A 14,500-nucleotide genomic window follows, 5' to 3' on the forward strand; every position below is an offset into this window, starting at 1 on the left:
TCAGTTGGACTGCTGTCATGGACTGGCTGGATGCAGCTGAGTGGTGGGAGGCAGCAGCTAGGGAACCCCCAAGGGAAGAAGGCTGAGACCCAGAGGATTGGTGATGGGATGGTGAGGGAGCAGACTGGGAGGAGGAGGTGTCAGCAGATGAAGAGGTAACAAGGTTTAGTGAGCAGGAAGAGGCTGTGGCAGAAAGCAATCCAGAGGCAGAAGTGGAGGCCAGAGAGGAGGTGGGCCAAGAGGCAGAATGGAGGCAGGCTCAAGAATCCAGGGAGTCCCCCGCCCCCCCCCCCACTTCTGTTGTGGCCAGCTCCCCTAACCCCAGTCTAAAACACACAGAAATGAAAAGAGCAGAGATTGGTTGTGCACAGACGCAGTTTGCGACAGCTTGGGAAGAGCAGGAGCCTTGGTGAGTGGTGGGAAGGTGTGGACGTTTCAGCCCTCACAACTGCCTTACTCGAGCAAGACCTGCTGGGATCACTAGGCCTGCACTGTTCTGTTTTCTTTGAATAAAAAGTTAACTGCACTTACACCGTGTTTTTCTATTGCTGACATACACTTGACTGTTCCTGACAATGTGCCCATCCACAGAGATTGTCCTTTCTTCAGCTACCCCTGCTGTCTGCAGTATGGCAGGTGGTGACTGGAGACTACCCTTCTTCAACAGTTGTTGAATTGCCCTATAACAAACCAGAATGAATTCTCAATAGATAGCCAATGCCATCTAACTTCTCACAAACTTTGTGCAAGCAAATCAGGATGAATTCTGAACAAACTGGAAGCAACCTTTGTTTAAAACTCAATAGAACTGTGGTGGTTGTTTTGGGAAACATTCTAAGAGTGGGGAATTTGTGCACGGGGGTGGCCTGTTTTCACCCTATGGATTTCAGAAAAGCTGTGAAATAATTAGGAATGTGGGGGATAAATATGTAAGTTGGACATTGTCTCGTCAGTGAGGCCAAAGACTCCTGGACAGCAATCTAGTGAATTGCACTGCTAAATAGTACCTATGACCAGACACTTCTAATTAGTTCACAGGTTTTTAAAAGGCAGATTCATTGGTAAGGCAGCTTTTGTATGTAGTAACACAATGCTGCATAATTGTTTGCTGGATTATGCTCTCCCCAAAGCCACATCCTAACAAATTTAAATTCCTGTGGACTTGATAGTGTTGAGTCTTTTGTAATTTCGAAAGATGGAAAAGCTAAGGATGTTCCTATCCTCATAGCATCTGTGTTGTATTTTTCTTTAAACCTTATAAAAATGTATTGTAGAACACCTTGGATCAGCTTGAGTTGAGCAGGCTAAAGTCCTTCAGCCATTATTGGCTTTACGTTAACCATACAAGAGAAAACTACGGAGAGCTCAAATTCCCCTTCCACATCTCTTTAGCTGTACAAATACAAGTGAGTTGTCAACAGGAATGTCAACATTCTTGAACACTTACACTGCAATCACCTGTATTATTCATGGACAAGTAAAAAGCAGATTGCAACGAATGTCACAACATACTGCTTTTATTATATAGTACTATGTTTGCTTCTTCAGCACAACCACTTAGTACACCATTGTTGTTGTTGTTGTTTAGTCGTGTCCGACTCATTTCCTTCTTTTTGTTTGATGCTCCTTTCCAGTTGACTTGGGGCCAGCTATACATTAAGTTAAACACATACTTTAAACAAAATAAAATAAAAAATTCCTTCCAGTAGCACCTTAGAGACCAACTTGTTGGTCTCTAAGGTGCTACTGGAAGGAATTTTTTATTTATTTTTTATTTATTTTATTTTGTTTTGACTATGGCAGACCAACACGGCTACCTACCTGTAACATATTTTAAAGTATATGTAGACAACTTAATTTTATAAAATGCATCTGCAGAGGCACCCAGTCCAGCCAGGACCATGAAGACCAAAGGTGAAGCAAACCAACAAATCTATGCAGATCTACTAAAGAGGAATATATTTCAGATTAAAGTATGAGCTCTTTGCACAACTTCTGAGTAAAGGATATGCAATGCAGTGGTTAAATTGCTCATGAGGAACGAAAACAGCCATTGTTTGCAGCACATCTTTGTTTCTTTAACAGCAGCAACTAATATATAAAATGGACATTACATCCCTGACTAGGTAAAGGTAAAGGTGCCCCTGACCGTTAGGTCCAGTCGCGGACGACTCTGGGGTTGCAGCACTCATCTCACTCTATAGGCCGATGGAGCTGGTGTTTGTCCACAGACAGCTTCCAGGTCATGTGGCTAGCATGACTAAGCTCCTGGCGAACCAGAGCAGCGCACGGAAGCGCCGTTTACCTTCCTACCGGAGCGGTACCTATTTATCTACTTGCATTTGACTTGCTTTTGAACTGCTAGGTGGGCAGGAGCTGGGACTGAGCAACGGGAGCTCACTCTGTCACGGGGGTTTGAACTGCCGGCCTTCTGATTGCCAAGCCCTAGGCTCAGTGGTTTAGACCAGGGGTGGCCAACTCCCAAGAGACTGTGATCTACTTTCAGAATTAAAATCTGGCAGTGATCTACCCCCGTTTTTTGGGGATCAGCTCAAAGTTGTTGACCTTTTTTGGGGATGAGGAATGCCCCGTTTTTTAGGTGTTTGGTTCATTTTTAGTTGTTGAGCTTTTTTTAGGGACTAGATCTTCTGAAATAATTGATTTAAAAATATTAAGATTAAGATTACTACAACTTCCTAAGCATCTAGGTATGCTTGCCTAAGGAAGAATGCTTTTAACAGGTGCCCGAAAAGAGTCTAGCAAAGGCACGTGCTTTGCTGCAATAGGCAGGGAGTTCCAAAGTGCAGGTGCTGTCACAGTAAACAATACAGTACAGATATTATGTGGAGCCTGTAGTAGTGCTTGAAACTACTGGAGGGCAGGTTTTATTTATTTATTTATTCAGCTCCACTGAATTGAAATTTCAGCCAGGCATGTCCAAAGTCCATTTCGGGGACCTAATTCGGCCCACCAGTTGGTTTAATCTGGCCCCTGTGGCAGTTTATTTCCTGGGGTAAAATCCTTTAAAAACCTCAACAACTTCAACCCTAGAAAAGATTAACAACTTTGGTCGGCCCTTTGGTCAGCCCTCACGGCCCTTCACTTCATCAAATCTGGCCCTCTTTGAAAAAAGTTTGGACACCACTGGCTTACACCATACTAAATTTGTTAGCCTTTTAAGGTAACTCTTATTTAAAGCAGGCCCCTACCCACTTTTGGTCTCACAAACAGCAGCACATTCCACCTCAAAACAAAATATTAAACAGTAAAAAAATTATAACTCCTGTTAGGATAATTAAACCAATCTTACACATAGATTTTATGGGCCAATTTATTCACACAGGCTTTTCCTATGAGGTTTTGACAATTTGAGAACTCAAGCAGTGAAATTGCTAGGAACCATAATATAGGTTTCACAGGTTCAGTATGCACAGATGTTGGTCACATAAGTTGGCATCTCTTCATATATTCCTTTACTTCTCAACTACTTTATAAGAATCTGAAAGCAAGGAGACATACGTAGCAACTCACACTTCTTCCATGCAGCAGCATATCAGAACACTAACACTTTATGACTAAATAGCTTATAATTTACTTTAATTACTTGCATGCAAGCAAGTGTTAACCATTAAGTGACAAGATGTATTCTGAAATGCAAATAAGTGAGTTGTTTGAAAAGCACAGGAAAACATCACTGCTTATTTATACTCCAAAACAAAAACAAAAAAAAAAACAAAAAAAAATTCCTTCCAGTAGCATACTATAAGGGTCTGTTGACTTCTGTTTCAGAGTATCTGAAGAAGTGTGCATGCACACAAAAGCTCATACCAAGAACAAACTTAGTTGGTCTCTAAGGTGCTACTGGAAGGAATTTTTTATTTTATTTTGTTTTGACTATGGCAGACCAACACGGCTACCTACCTGTATTCATACTCCAGTCATCAATCCAGCAATAGAAAGTACATCAACACACAAGCACACCGAACCATGTGTGTTTGTTTACTACCAGTTAGATAGACTTTGTTTAGTTTTAATTTAGATTTGAAAAATCATCCAAACACTTTTCTTAGGGGTTAAAAAAGGCAGCGGGGGGGGGGGGGGGTTAAAGGCAATGGACAAGGGGGTAAAGTCACTCACAAAAAGATTGCTGTGGATCAAAACAGCAGCACAGAGAAAGCTCCGTCTTCCCTTCCAGAGATCATACAACCATGGAGGGTGGGGGCGAGGGGGGAGGGGCAGGAGTCAGTTTTAGCGACCAGGGCCATCAACTGGGATTAGGCGTTAATAGGTCACAGAGTCTAAGGTGGGTGAAAACGGCACACTTCCCTCTTTGCTCAGTCTCAGCGAACAAGCACTCAGCAATGGTAGCAGCGCTGCTTTTTAAGCCAGACACAGGAGACGACTGATCATTTTTGTAAATGGGACAGACTGGGGGGGGGGGGGAGAGGAAGAGAAAGAGAAAGGAAGAAAAGAGGGCTTCTCTTCACACCACGGCCAGGTTGGGGGGCGATGGAAGACGCAGGAACAAATCCCACCCTAAAGATTGTGTGGCAGGGGAAACAGCCTCTCTCTCTCCCTCCCTGGTGTCTGCTTTTAAAAAGAAAGTCTACTAGCCTTCTCTCCCCAGGAGGGCAACTGCACTGAGAAGGAGACATGCAGCTGCTGAAGCCACGCCAGATATCTGGGAAGCCGGGGTTAGACCACGCCCCCCCCACCAGGACCAGCTGTGTGTCGGCAAGAGGGAAGGAGCTCTCCCTGCAATTGCCCATTGTTATTGTGATTTTGGGAGGGGGAGAAAGACAAGAGTCATTGAGCTTCTTTTAAGGGCAGAGCTTTTTTCCCCTTTAGGCTAAGGAACCCACGATCTACTGGCGATCGACCAGTAACATCCTGGCGATCGACGGGTAGATTGCGATCGACCTGTTGGACATGCCTGGTTTAGACCACAGCACCACCTGCGTCCCTACATCCCTGACTATTTTACAGTAAAAGTTGGTAATCTGTTTAAACATGGTTTGGACAGACATGCTATTTTTTAAAAAAAGACAAGATTTCTAAGCTGAAACAGAACAGAATATAAAAGTCAGCTCAGTAGCAAGTTGTTGCTTCTCCCCACATAAAATATTTTGGAGTCTTTGAGACTGGCCCAAATTGTGGAAGCCCCCAGCTGCTACGATCACAGAATTTATTTAGCTTATTCTTCTGTTTCGTTGACCCTGTTTTCTATCCCCTGCTGTTAGTAGTTATCCTGGCTTCATTTCTCCCTTTATTTATCATTTTGCTATATCATACTTTGCTCCTGATTTTGGTTTAGAAGAATTGCTGTGAGATTCGCATTAGGCAAGGATTATGGGTAAGTAAAGGTGGATGGGTGGTGACTGTAATATTGGTAAACTGTAGTGCTGTTAGGATAGGACTTTGAGGTCTAGAGTCCCACTCAGCCAAAGGAGCAGGAGTGTCTAGAAATGCAGAGCGATATTGGACATTTTGAACTAAGTACAATGGTACCTCTAGTTACAAACTTAATTCGTTCCAGAGGTCCGTTCTTAACCTGAAACTGTTCTTAACTAGAGGCGTCCTTTCGCTAATAGGGCCTCTTGCTGCTGCTGTGCCGCCCGCACACGATTTCCGTTCTCATCCTGGGGCAAAGTTCTCAACTTGAGGTAACTCTTCCAGGTTAGCGGAGTTTGTAACCTGAAGTGTTTGTAACCTGAAGTGTTTGTAACTCGAGGTACCACTGTAATATATATTACCATCTAGTTTAGAGTATTAAGGGCAGATCCACACCATGTAATTAAAGCACATCTGACACACATCTGAAGCACATGACTTTCTCCAAAGAATCATGGGAACTAAAGTTTCTCCTTAAAGGTAAAGGGACCCCTGACCATTAGGTCCAGTCACAGACGACTCTGGGGTTACGGAACTCATCTTGCTTTATTGGCCGAGGGAGCCGGCGTACAGCTTCCGGGTCATGTGGCCAGCATGACTAAGCCGCTTCTGACGAACCAGAGCAGTGTACAAAAAGGCCGTTTACCTTCCCGCCGGAGCGGTAGCTATTTATCTACTTGCACTTTTGGCATGCTTTCGAATTGCTACGTTGGCAGGAGCAGGGACTGAGCAACGGGAGCTTACCCCGTCGTGGGGATTTGAACCGCCGACCTTCTGATCAACAAGCCCTAGGCTCTGTGGTTTAACCCACAGTGCCACCCGCGTATGTTTCTCCTTACAGAGCTACAATTCCTAGCACCCTTAACAAACAAACTGAGGGACCCTCAGACAGGCCATGTCAGGATATATAAGATAATCAAGTTAAATGCCATTTGTGAATGCAGCGTTAATTTTTGTCCTTAAATTGCTTGCCTCACCCTAGACAGTAAATATCACAGCAGTTGAAACCTAGCACAGTCATGACGGGTATAATGCAGGTGTGATCTTTTACTGAATGTGATAGCTTAAATTGCGGGGTGTGTGTGCATGTGCATGATGGTGCCCATAATAACAAACGAGATCCAGTAAATGTGTTTGGGGGAGCAGCTTGTTTTTGTTTTTTTAACTACATGGTTAAAGCCTAGTCATACCTATCATTTTACACTATAAAGTTGTAGCTTAGCTGAGTGTACTTTGTCCAAAAGGGTAGGATGTTTTTGGTAGCATGTGAGAGACATACCTTGAGTAAGCTGTGCTGACCTGTCCGAGAAGTCAAACATAAAACTTGTCATCAACTACAGAATGAAAAACAATTAAAAAAAGAGAAATCCTTCAAGTGCACTTGAGACAAAGGGTGCAGAAGGGAACAAAATAATTACGTTTTCTCAACTGAATTAATCCATTTCGGAGTGAGGGAAAATACAGTGCACTCATATAATATATATCACTAAACCAGGAGCAAATGAAAACATGCTACTAATCGAAAATCTTGATCATGGCACTCAAAATACTATAAACCTGCAATTTATATTTGATGTGTATTTTCTGATCATATTACACTGAATAAGGTTTATCCATTTTATCATAAATATGTCCTACCCATCATTTACCTGGGAAGAAGGACCCCATCTGCACTGTACATTTAAACAGCATTGTACCACGTTAAATAACCTCTGCTTTCTCCAAAGAATCCGGGGTGCTGTAGTTTTTTAAAGGATGCTATTCTCTCCACCGGGGATGCGGGTGGCGCTGTGGTCTAAACCACTGAGCCTCTTGGGCTTGCCAATCAGAAAGTCGGCTGTTTGAATCCCCGCAATGGTTTGAATCCGTCCCAGCTCCTGCCAACCTAGCAGTTCGAAAGCATGGCAAAAGTGCAAGTAGATAAATAGGTACTGCTCTGGCGGGAAGGTAAACGGCGTTTCCGTGCGCTGCTCTGGTTCACCAGAAGTGGCTTAGTCATGTTGGCCACATGACCCAGAAAAATTGTCTGCGGACAAACACCAGCTCCCTTAGCCTGTAAAGCGAGATGAGTGCCACAACCGCAGAGGCGTCTGCAACTAGACTTAACTGTCAGGGGTCCTTTACTTTTTACCTTTATTCCCTCCACAGAGTTACAATTCTCAGAGTGGTTTAACAATTTATCCCTCTTCCCATGGAATCTTGGGCATTGTAGTTCCATGTGGGGAACAGGAACTACTTTCAGCACACTTCTTTGGGGGAAAGCCATGACTGTGGTATGATACTGCTCTAGATGGATGGCTGAATCTGCCAATTTTGGTTTTTTTTCTGCTACTCATTCTTTCCATCCTTAAGTTCAATTGGCACATGTTTTGCATTTAAAAAAAATCACAACTTCTCAGCATTTCAGTGCATGTTTCTCCTTGTATTTATGTAGACTTATACGTAATTTTACCTAAGATAAATTTTAAAAGCACATTAGGCAAATGTTTAAGTTTTGCCAATATATGCATTTTAATGCACACTTCCCCCTAATATGTACATGCTTGCATACAAGTTTTGGGTTGAATAAGTGCACCACAAGATTAAGAGAAGTGTGAGTTTCAGAGGACAGCTGCTTTTCAGTTCGCATGTTGCTTTGAGAAGTGCAGATTAGAATTTCCCCAACTGTATTTACTATATATTTAAATGTAAAATACTTTTTTTTTTTTTGCTTGTTTGCAAAAGATGCCAGAACAAAAGGGAGAAGAGATATGCTCTTCTGCGTTGCATGGCAGAGTGAAAGTCTGCATATTTATTTTTCTTGCAACTCTATTCTGGCCACCAGATTGCTTGATGTTTGCTGTACACAAAGAGCAGAACATGTGCTTCTCATCTGTATGACCATCTTGGGAAAGGCCAAGGAAATTATAAATATCTCCCACTGTACTGTTCTCACTTTTCAAAGCAAGGAGAGCCTGCAGAGAGATTGTGTTTCAAACTGAAACACACTTTTAAAAGAATCAAGAAAAACACAAGCCGCTCTGCCCTTGCTTGCTTGTTTGTTTGCCTGCACTGAGAGAAGTGGAAGGAGCCAGGAAGGAGGGAACACACTGGCCTGGATGAATAATAATAATAATAATTTATTTGTATCCCGCCCATCTGGCTGGGTCTACCCAGCCACTCTGGGCGGCTTCCACCAAACATTAAAATACATTTAAAATATCACAGTTTAAAAACTTCCCTAAACAGGGCTGCCTTCAGATAGCTCACAACCTGATTAACTATGCTTCCACAACCCCCAACATTGTAACATGCTTATCCTCATACTGCCAAGGGACCCCAAACACCATCACACCATTGCCAAAGGCTCCATTCTGTCAGCTCCAGTGGTGGCTGATGAGACCAGTAGGGCAGAAGGCAAGGAGGCCACTTAGTGGGTGGTGCCAGAGCCAATGACAGGTGCAGACAACTACTTACACTTTTGTCCTCCAAAACCACTTTGGTTGAGTTGTATAGGGGCTAAGGAAGATGACACTGACAGCCAGTGCCACCCCCTGGACTGGTTGGAGGTAAGAAGGCAGGCAGGCAGGTGTGGACTGCCTGAAGGCAGAATGAGGTTGGGCGTGGGTGCCCCATCTGCCCTAATGAAGCAGCCTTCACTGGCTACTAACAGCCTTCCCTCCACTGATTTAAAACCCAAGAGAGGGTGTTTGGCTAAAGGAATGCTGGGGAAACACAAATGTCTCATGCAGCAGCCCTGTTCAGGCATTCGCTCCATAAGTTCTCAAGAAGTTCAGGATAGTGTGCACCAGTAGTGGCCAGTGTGTTGGGAAGAGGGAGGAAAAAACCACCAGCGATTCCCATCTGCCCCATCTATGCTACCCTCTCTCTATCCAGTCTCAGGCACTTCCCTCTCCCATTGCTCTCACTACATCTACATCCTCCACTTGTATCACTACTGCTTCATTCCCAGCAGCTTGAAAAGGGCTGAAGTTGAGTTGCAGGCCTCAGCTCATTACGTAGGCCGAAAGTGGACAAAGTAGAAGTCTTCCCTCTGGTGCTGCCACCCAAGCTAGGTTGTAGAAGCATTACACCTAGCCTAGTCTGCCCAATAACAAGGCAGACCAGAGGGAGGTATGTTATTGTCAGGAGTCTGTGTGGCTCCCCCATTTCCCAGCAGTGTGGTGCACAAACAGGCTTCTACCCAATGCTGGGAACTACCCTGAGTATTTGAAATGTTCACTCCTGAACCAGTGTAGCAGATAATATGCTAATGTTCACTAGTTCCTAGACAACCTGCTACACATGAGAAATTATGCTAATTAAGGATGATCTTTTGTTGTTGTTGCCTTTCTCATTTAATACTCAGATTCTAGGAATATATATATATCTATAGATATATCTCACTTTTTTACTGGCTACCAGGGTAGCCCTATGCCCTACTTTGGGGGGGGGGAGTCCTTAGTATGAAGTTCTCCTCCTCTATGGTCTGTAACTATAGGTATTAAGCAAAATCAGATGGGCGGGGTATAAATAATAAATATTATTATTATTATTATTATTAGTTATTCCCAGGGATCTCTCATAAAAGGGTGAGGCAATTCAACAGATAAAACTTCATTAATATCCGAATACTAGTAGCTTCAAATGCAATGGGAACGCCTGTAATTAAGTATACAGTATGAACAAACAAGGGTCACTAAGGGTTCCTTATAATTGCTACCCAAAGAGAAAGAGATCTGCAGAGGTTGTTCCCAAGGCAAATAGGTTCTTATACCATAATGGGAGTAATTTGTGCAAGAAATTCTACTGAGTTTGATAAACCAACATAAGATATGACACACAATTGTGTTTTGGAACACAAAATGGAATTGGTTTATGAGTATTTGCATTGCTTCATTAACATGCTTGCCTATTAACGTACTCAACAATATGGCATTAAACCTCATTTTCAAAAGTATTTATATTTTTAGAACCCTGTTAACGCCACAAAGTGACAGCAGGCTGTGAGTACTACTGTATTCTCTTTTTATGTAGACACTTTGGAGATAATGAAGGAAGTTGCAAAAATATTTTGAAAACGTTCAGTAGTAACTAAGTTACTATGATAAAACTTGGCTTTTGTTTTCTGGAGGAATGAAGGGCTTCTGTTTTCAAAATATTCAGTGTAATACTGAGGTCAAGAAGCTTAGTCTTTTAAAGAAGAAAATCAATGAAATAATTATGTTTACAATAGGGGGAAAAAACTTATTTGCAAAACTTAGTCACCAGTCTTACTGCCACATTCTGTATACTTGGCAACTACTATTTCAAAACAAGGACAGCTTGTAGTATTCCATCAGTTAAATAATTGTCTGAAATATTTCAAATCCAGGTTTTGTTTCAACTCCTTCAGCTGACACAAGTGTGGAGTTTTACTTGATTAAGTCAGTGGCTTATTAATGGCCAACATATAGCTTTTGGTTCAAAAACCTACACGGCAGCATACAGGGAATTAAAATACAATAGAAAATAGAAAATACGTCAATTTTAAAAAAACACACACACATCAAGCCTACAAAACAGAGACCAGTTTATTGTATATTATTAATTACTGTTATGTATAAAAGATTGGATTTAACGTTCCTGTGAACAAAACTCCACTCATGGGAAGCTTCTGCACTAGAAAGGATGTGTGTGGATAAAAGACAACTTTGACATATCTCCTGCCCACCCCCACAGCTCATTGCCAGCCATTAAAAGCTGCTCTTGCAAAAGAAAAAAAAAAGAAGCAGAACATTTGTAGTTTAAAAAAAGTAATGGCTTTTTATCCTTAAACTACGGGGCATACACTGATTGTCGCCAAAAAAGTATAATGGCAGGTACAAATGGCACTGAGAGTGCAATTGTGTATAGCCACCATTATAGAATCATGAGCATAAATCATCACAAATGAGCAATAAAAATAATCTCTGGAGGGGCTCTTATTCAGACTGGGTGTTATATTAAAACAGGCACACAAAAAGGGGCAAGGTCTGGTAGATTAGCAGCAGTTTGGCCTAGTATAACTTCAGACAGGTAGAAAACATAATTAAAAGAAAAGCTTTTTATCATGGCTCACGTGTTTGTATGGATGGGATGAGACTGAGCAGGTGGAAGCTTATGTTACATGTTTGCACTGGGCCTGGGGGGGGGGTGTGATGCTTGGGTCCTGCTACTAGCACGCAAAACCTGGAAGGTTACCTGGGGAGGACTGTAGATCTCAGGTGACAAAAGGTTCCCTGGCCCTGCATTAGAGATACAGTGGTACCTTGGTTCTCAAACGCCTTGGTACTCAAACGGCGAAAACCTGGAAGTAAGTGTTCCACGAAGTTTTTTGGAAGCCGAACGTCCGATGCAGCTGTTGGCTATTTTTTCTGGGGCGCGTGCACCAATCAAAAGCTGTGCCTTGGTTTTCGAACATTTTGGAAGTCAAATGGACTTCCGGAACGGATTATGTTTGGCGCTTTTGTTTTTGCTATTTTGCATTTTTGTTTTTGAGGCTTTTTCGGTTAATTTGTTTTTGTAACTGTGTGGAACCTAGTTCAGCTACTGATTGATTGTGTGACTGCGGAAATGGATAAAATGGATAAAAGCCCTCCATACAAACAATGACTATCATCAGTGCAAGTAATATTTTTTTTAAAAAAATTTTTTATCATTACAATACTGTCTTATTTTATATAGTACAGTACATTGATAATTATTTCATTTTATGGATCAATGGTCTCATTAGATAGTAAAATTCATGTTAAATTGCTGTTTTGGGGTTGTTTTTAAAAGTCTGGAACGGATTAATCCATTTTGCATTACTTTCTATGGGAAAGTGTGCCTTGGTTTTGGAACACTTTGGTTTTGGAACGGAGTTCCATAACGGATTCAGTTTGAGAACCAAGGTACCACTGTATAAGCCACCTCTTCCAAATCAGCTGTATTTGTGGCTAATTGTACTTCTCTCTTGCCAGGATTAAGTTCCAGTTTAAGTTTCCCCAAAGGTGAATGCCATGCCCAGGATGACATATAAAGAGAGCCGGGCGTAATCAGTGCCCCTTGCTTTTCTAGAACACAAGATTGCTCCTTCAGATTACAACCACCGATACCTCCAGTTATTATGAGGTATTAAAAACAGTCTCATTTAAAACTGCCCAATATGCAATCCAATGAAGAATGGATTCATATCTGTAACCGTTGTATAGTCGATTGGTTCACTCCATTATTACGCCTCTGCGAGACTAAAAGAACAGCACTTGCAAAGTTTTTGCCAGGGACAACTTTTATTTATATAAAAACATGAGCTACCTTGGGTATCTTGCTCTGGGGTCCTACCAATAAGGAAGACACACAGCTAGTATTGCTGGATATGCAACGAAAACTCAGAGGTAATGCGAGCCAGCAGCAAGGTAACCCATAGCTACCTGCCGAACGCTGAGCAATATTCTTATTAATCTTTTCATGCTTTGCTGTGGGCCCCTTCAAGGGGTGTCTGGTTTCACAGTGTGGCAGAGCAGTGGGAGCCGATAAGCTGCACACTTCTTTCTCCCAGAGCCACCGCAGAAAAGAAACGCAAAATGCCACTGAATCATGTTACTGGATGGCTTTGCAGAATGGGATTGAGGAACATTGTTCCTTCGAGCTCTGAGCTGCCTCTCCATTATCAGGCTGTATAGAAATAGATATTTGCAAGGGCAGCCAAGCACGCTCTTCATTTTTTAAAGGAGAGAAGGCAGGCTTCCAATCGTGCCTGGCTCACTGCTTACTTTAATGCAGCTTTGATCTCTGTTCCTCTGATGTCATCTACTGCAATCAGCAGGGGGAACTTGGATAGTTAGCCACTCTAGAAGCAAATCTATTCTACACAGCAAACCTGATTTTTAAAAATTAATTCCCTCTTCCTCGAGAAGTCAACGGAGTTCTCATAGTGCTAGTCTCACTTCCAAATATCTTGTTTATTGAGCATTTATCCTGATTTGCTTGTCCAGAGGTTATACAGCTTCCCATCAATGGAATGTTTTACCATACTTTCTAGTGCATTTATCCTTCACTTTCCTTACTGCAAAAAGTGTGGGAATGTTAAAGATAGTAGGAAAGGATATATTGAGTATGTATTATCCTTCCTTCACTCACACTAGTAAGTGATGTAGCAGAGCAGATTTCCCCTCAATGTAGCTGGAAGCTAGTTTGCAGATTTGTTTGAATCTCTTACGTTAAGCTTATTTCCTGGTGTCCCCTTTAATCCCTCTTAGAAGAATAAAGACACAAGAGTCTTTCTGAGTGAAGTAACACAAAGTTTACTCACATTTCAGTTCACGATTTGATCCCTAAAAGGCAGGCTTTTGCATAGTAGTTACATAAAGAAACAGAGTGAGTTCATCTCATATGGAGACTGAACTCATGTGCTGCTGGCTGAGAGCCAGCAGACAGCAAAATTACATTCAGACAACAAAATGGCTGCAGGAGAGGAGCATGGCAGTAAGAGAACAAGAAAACAGAAAGACAAGATAAAACAGATTGAGACTGTGGCTGCATGGCTCTGCTCTTTTATGCAGTCAGCCAGAGCCACACCCATCTCCCAGGTCACATGCAGGGAGAGGAAGCTCCAGACCAGTGAAACGGGAAGTTACACTGACTGGATGTCCCCTTGCTTGTGCCCACTCTAGGGAAATAAGGAATGTTGCATTTGACTGCATCAATGGATTACATCCCACAAAAAGTCTGTGGGGTTTTATGAAATGGGATGGTTGCATCAGAGCATTTTAATATACTTTAACCGTGCAAACCTAAATTTACTGGTCTTGGACTGAGGACTCTTCCAATGTCCTTTTAGTTGTGAATTTAAGGGAATTTAAGCTCATGATGGTATTGGAGTGGTTTCCCATGATCTTTCTCACCTTACCTTTTTTCTTCTGCCAAAGTGTTGGGGCTGATTGCTTGTAATCAGTGCATGTCGTGTAACTTCCTGCTGGGGCCCTGTAACTTTTTAGATCACAAATATCCCAGGGGTTTTGCTGCTGCTGCTGCTGCTGTTTTTTTGTCTCACTTTGGTTGTATATGGTACACAAATGTTGCTTGTTTAAAATTTCGACACCCTGCCTTTCAGTGCCTTATTAGGGTC

At 42.3% G+C, this 14,500-nt stretch overlaps 1 long non-coding RNA gene across 1 annotated transcript in view; it reads right to left on the minus strand.

Annotated features, from left to right (window-relative positions):
* Nucleotides 1-537: 537 nt before the first annotated feature.
* LOC117056066 overlaps nucleotides 538-14,500 on the minus strand; it is a 32,203-nt gene continuing 18,240 nt past the window's right edge. The window contains exon 3 of the long non-coding RNA XR_004427685.1: nucleotides 538-680. This is a non-coding gene — a long non-coding RNA (uncharacterized LOC117056066). The remainder of the gene's footprint in view (nucleotides 681-14,500) is intronic.

Source organism: Lacerta agilis, chromosome 12, assembly GCF_009819535.1.
Source record: "Lacerta agilis isolate rLacAgi1 chromosome 12, rLacAgi1.pri, whole genome shotgun sequence".
NCBI lineage: Eukaryota > Metazoa > Chordata > Lepidosauria > Squamata > Lacertidae > Lacerta > Lacerta agilis.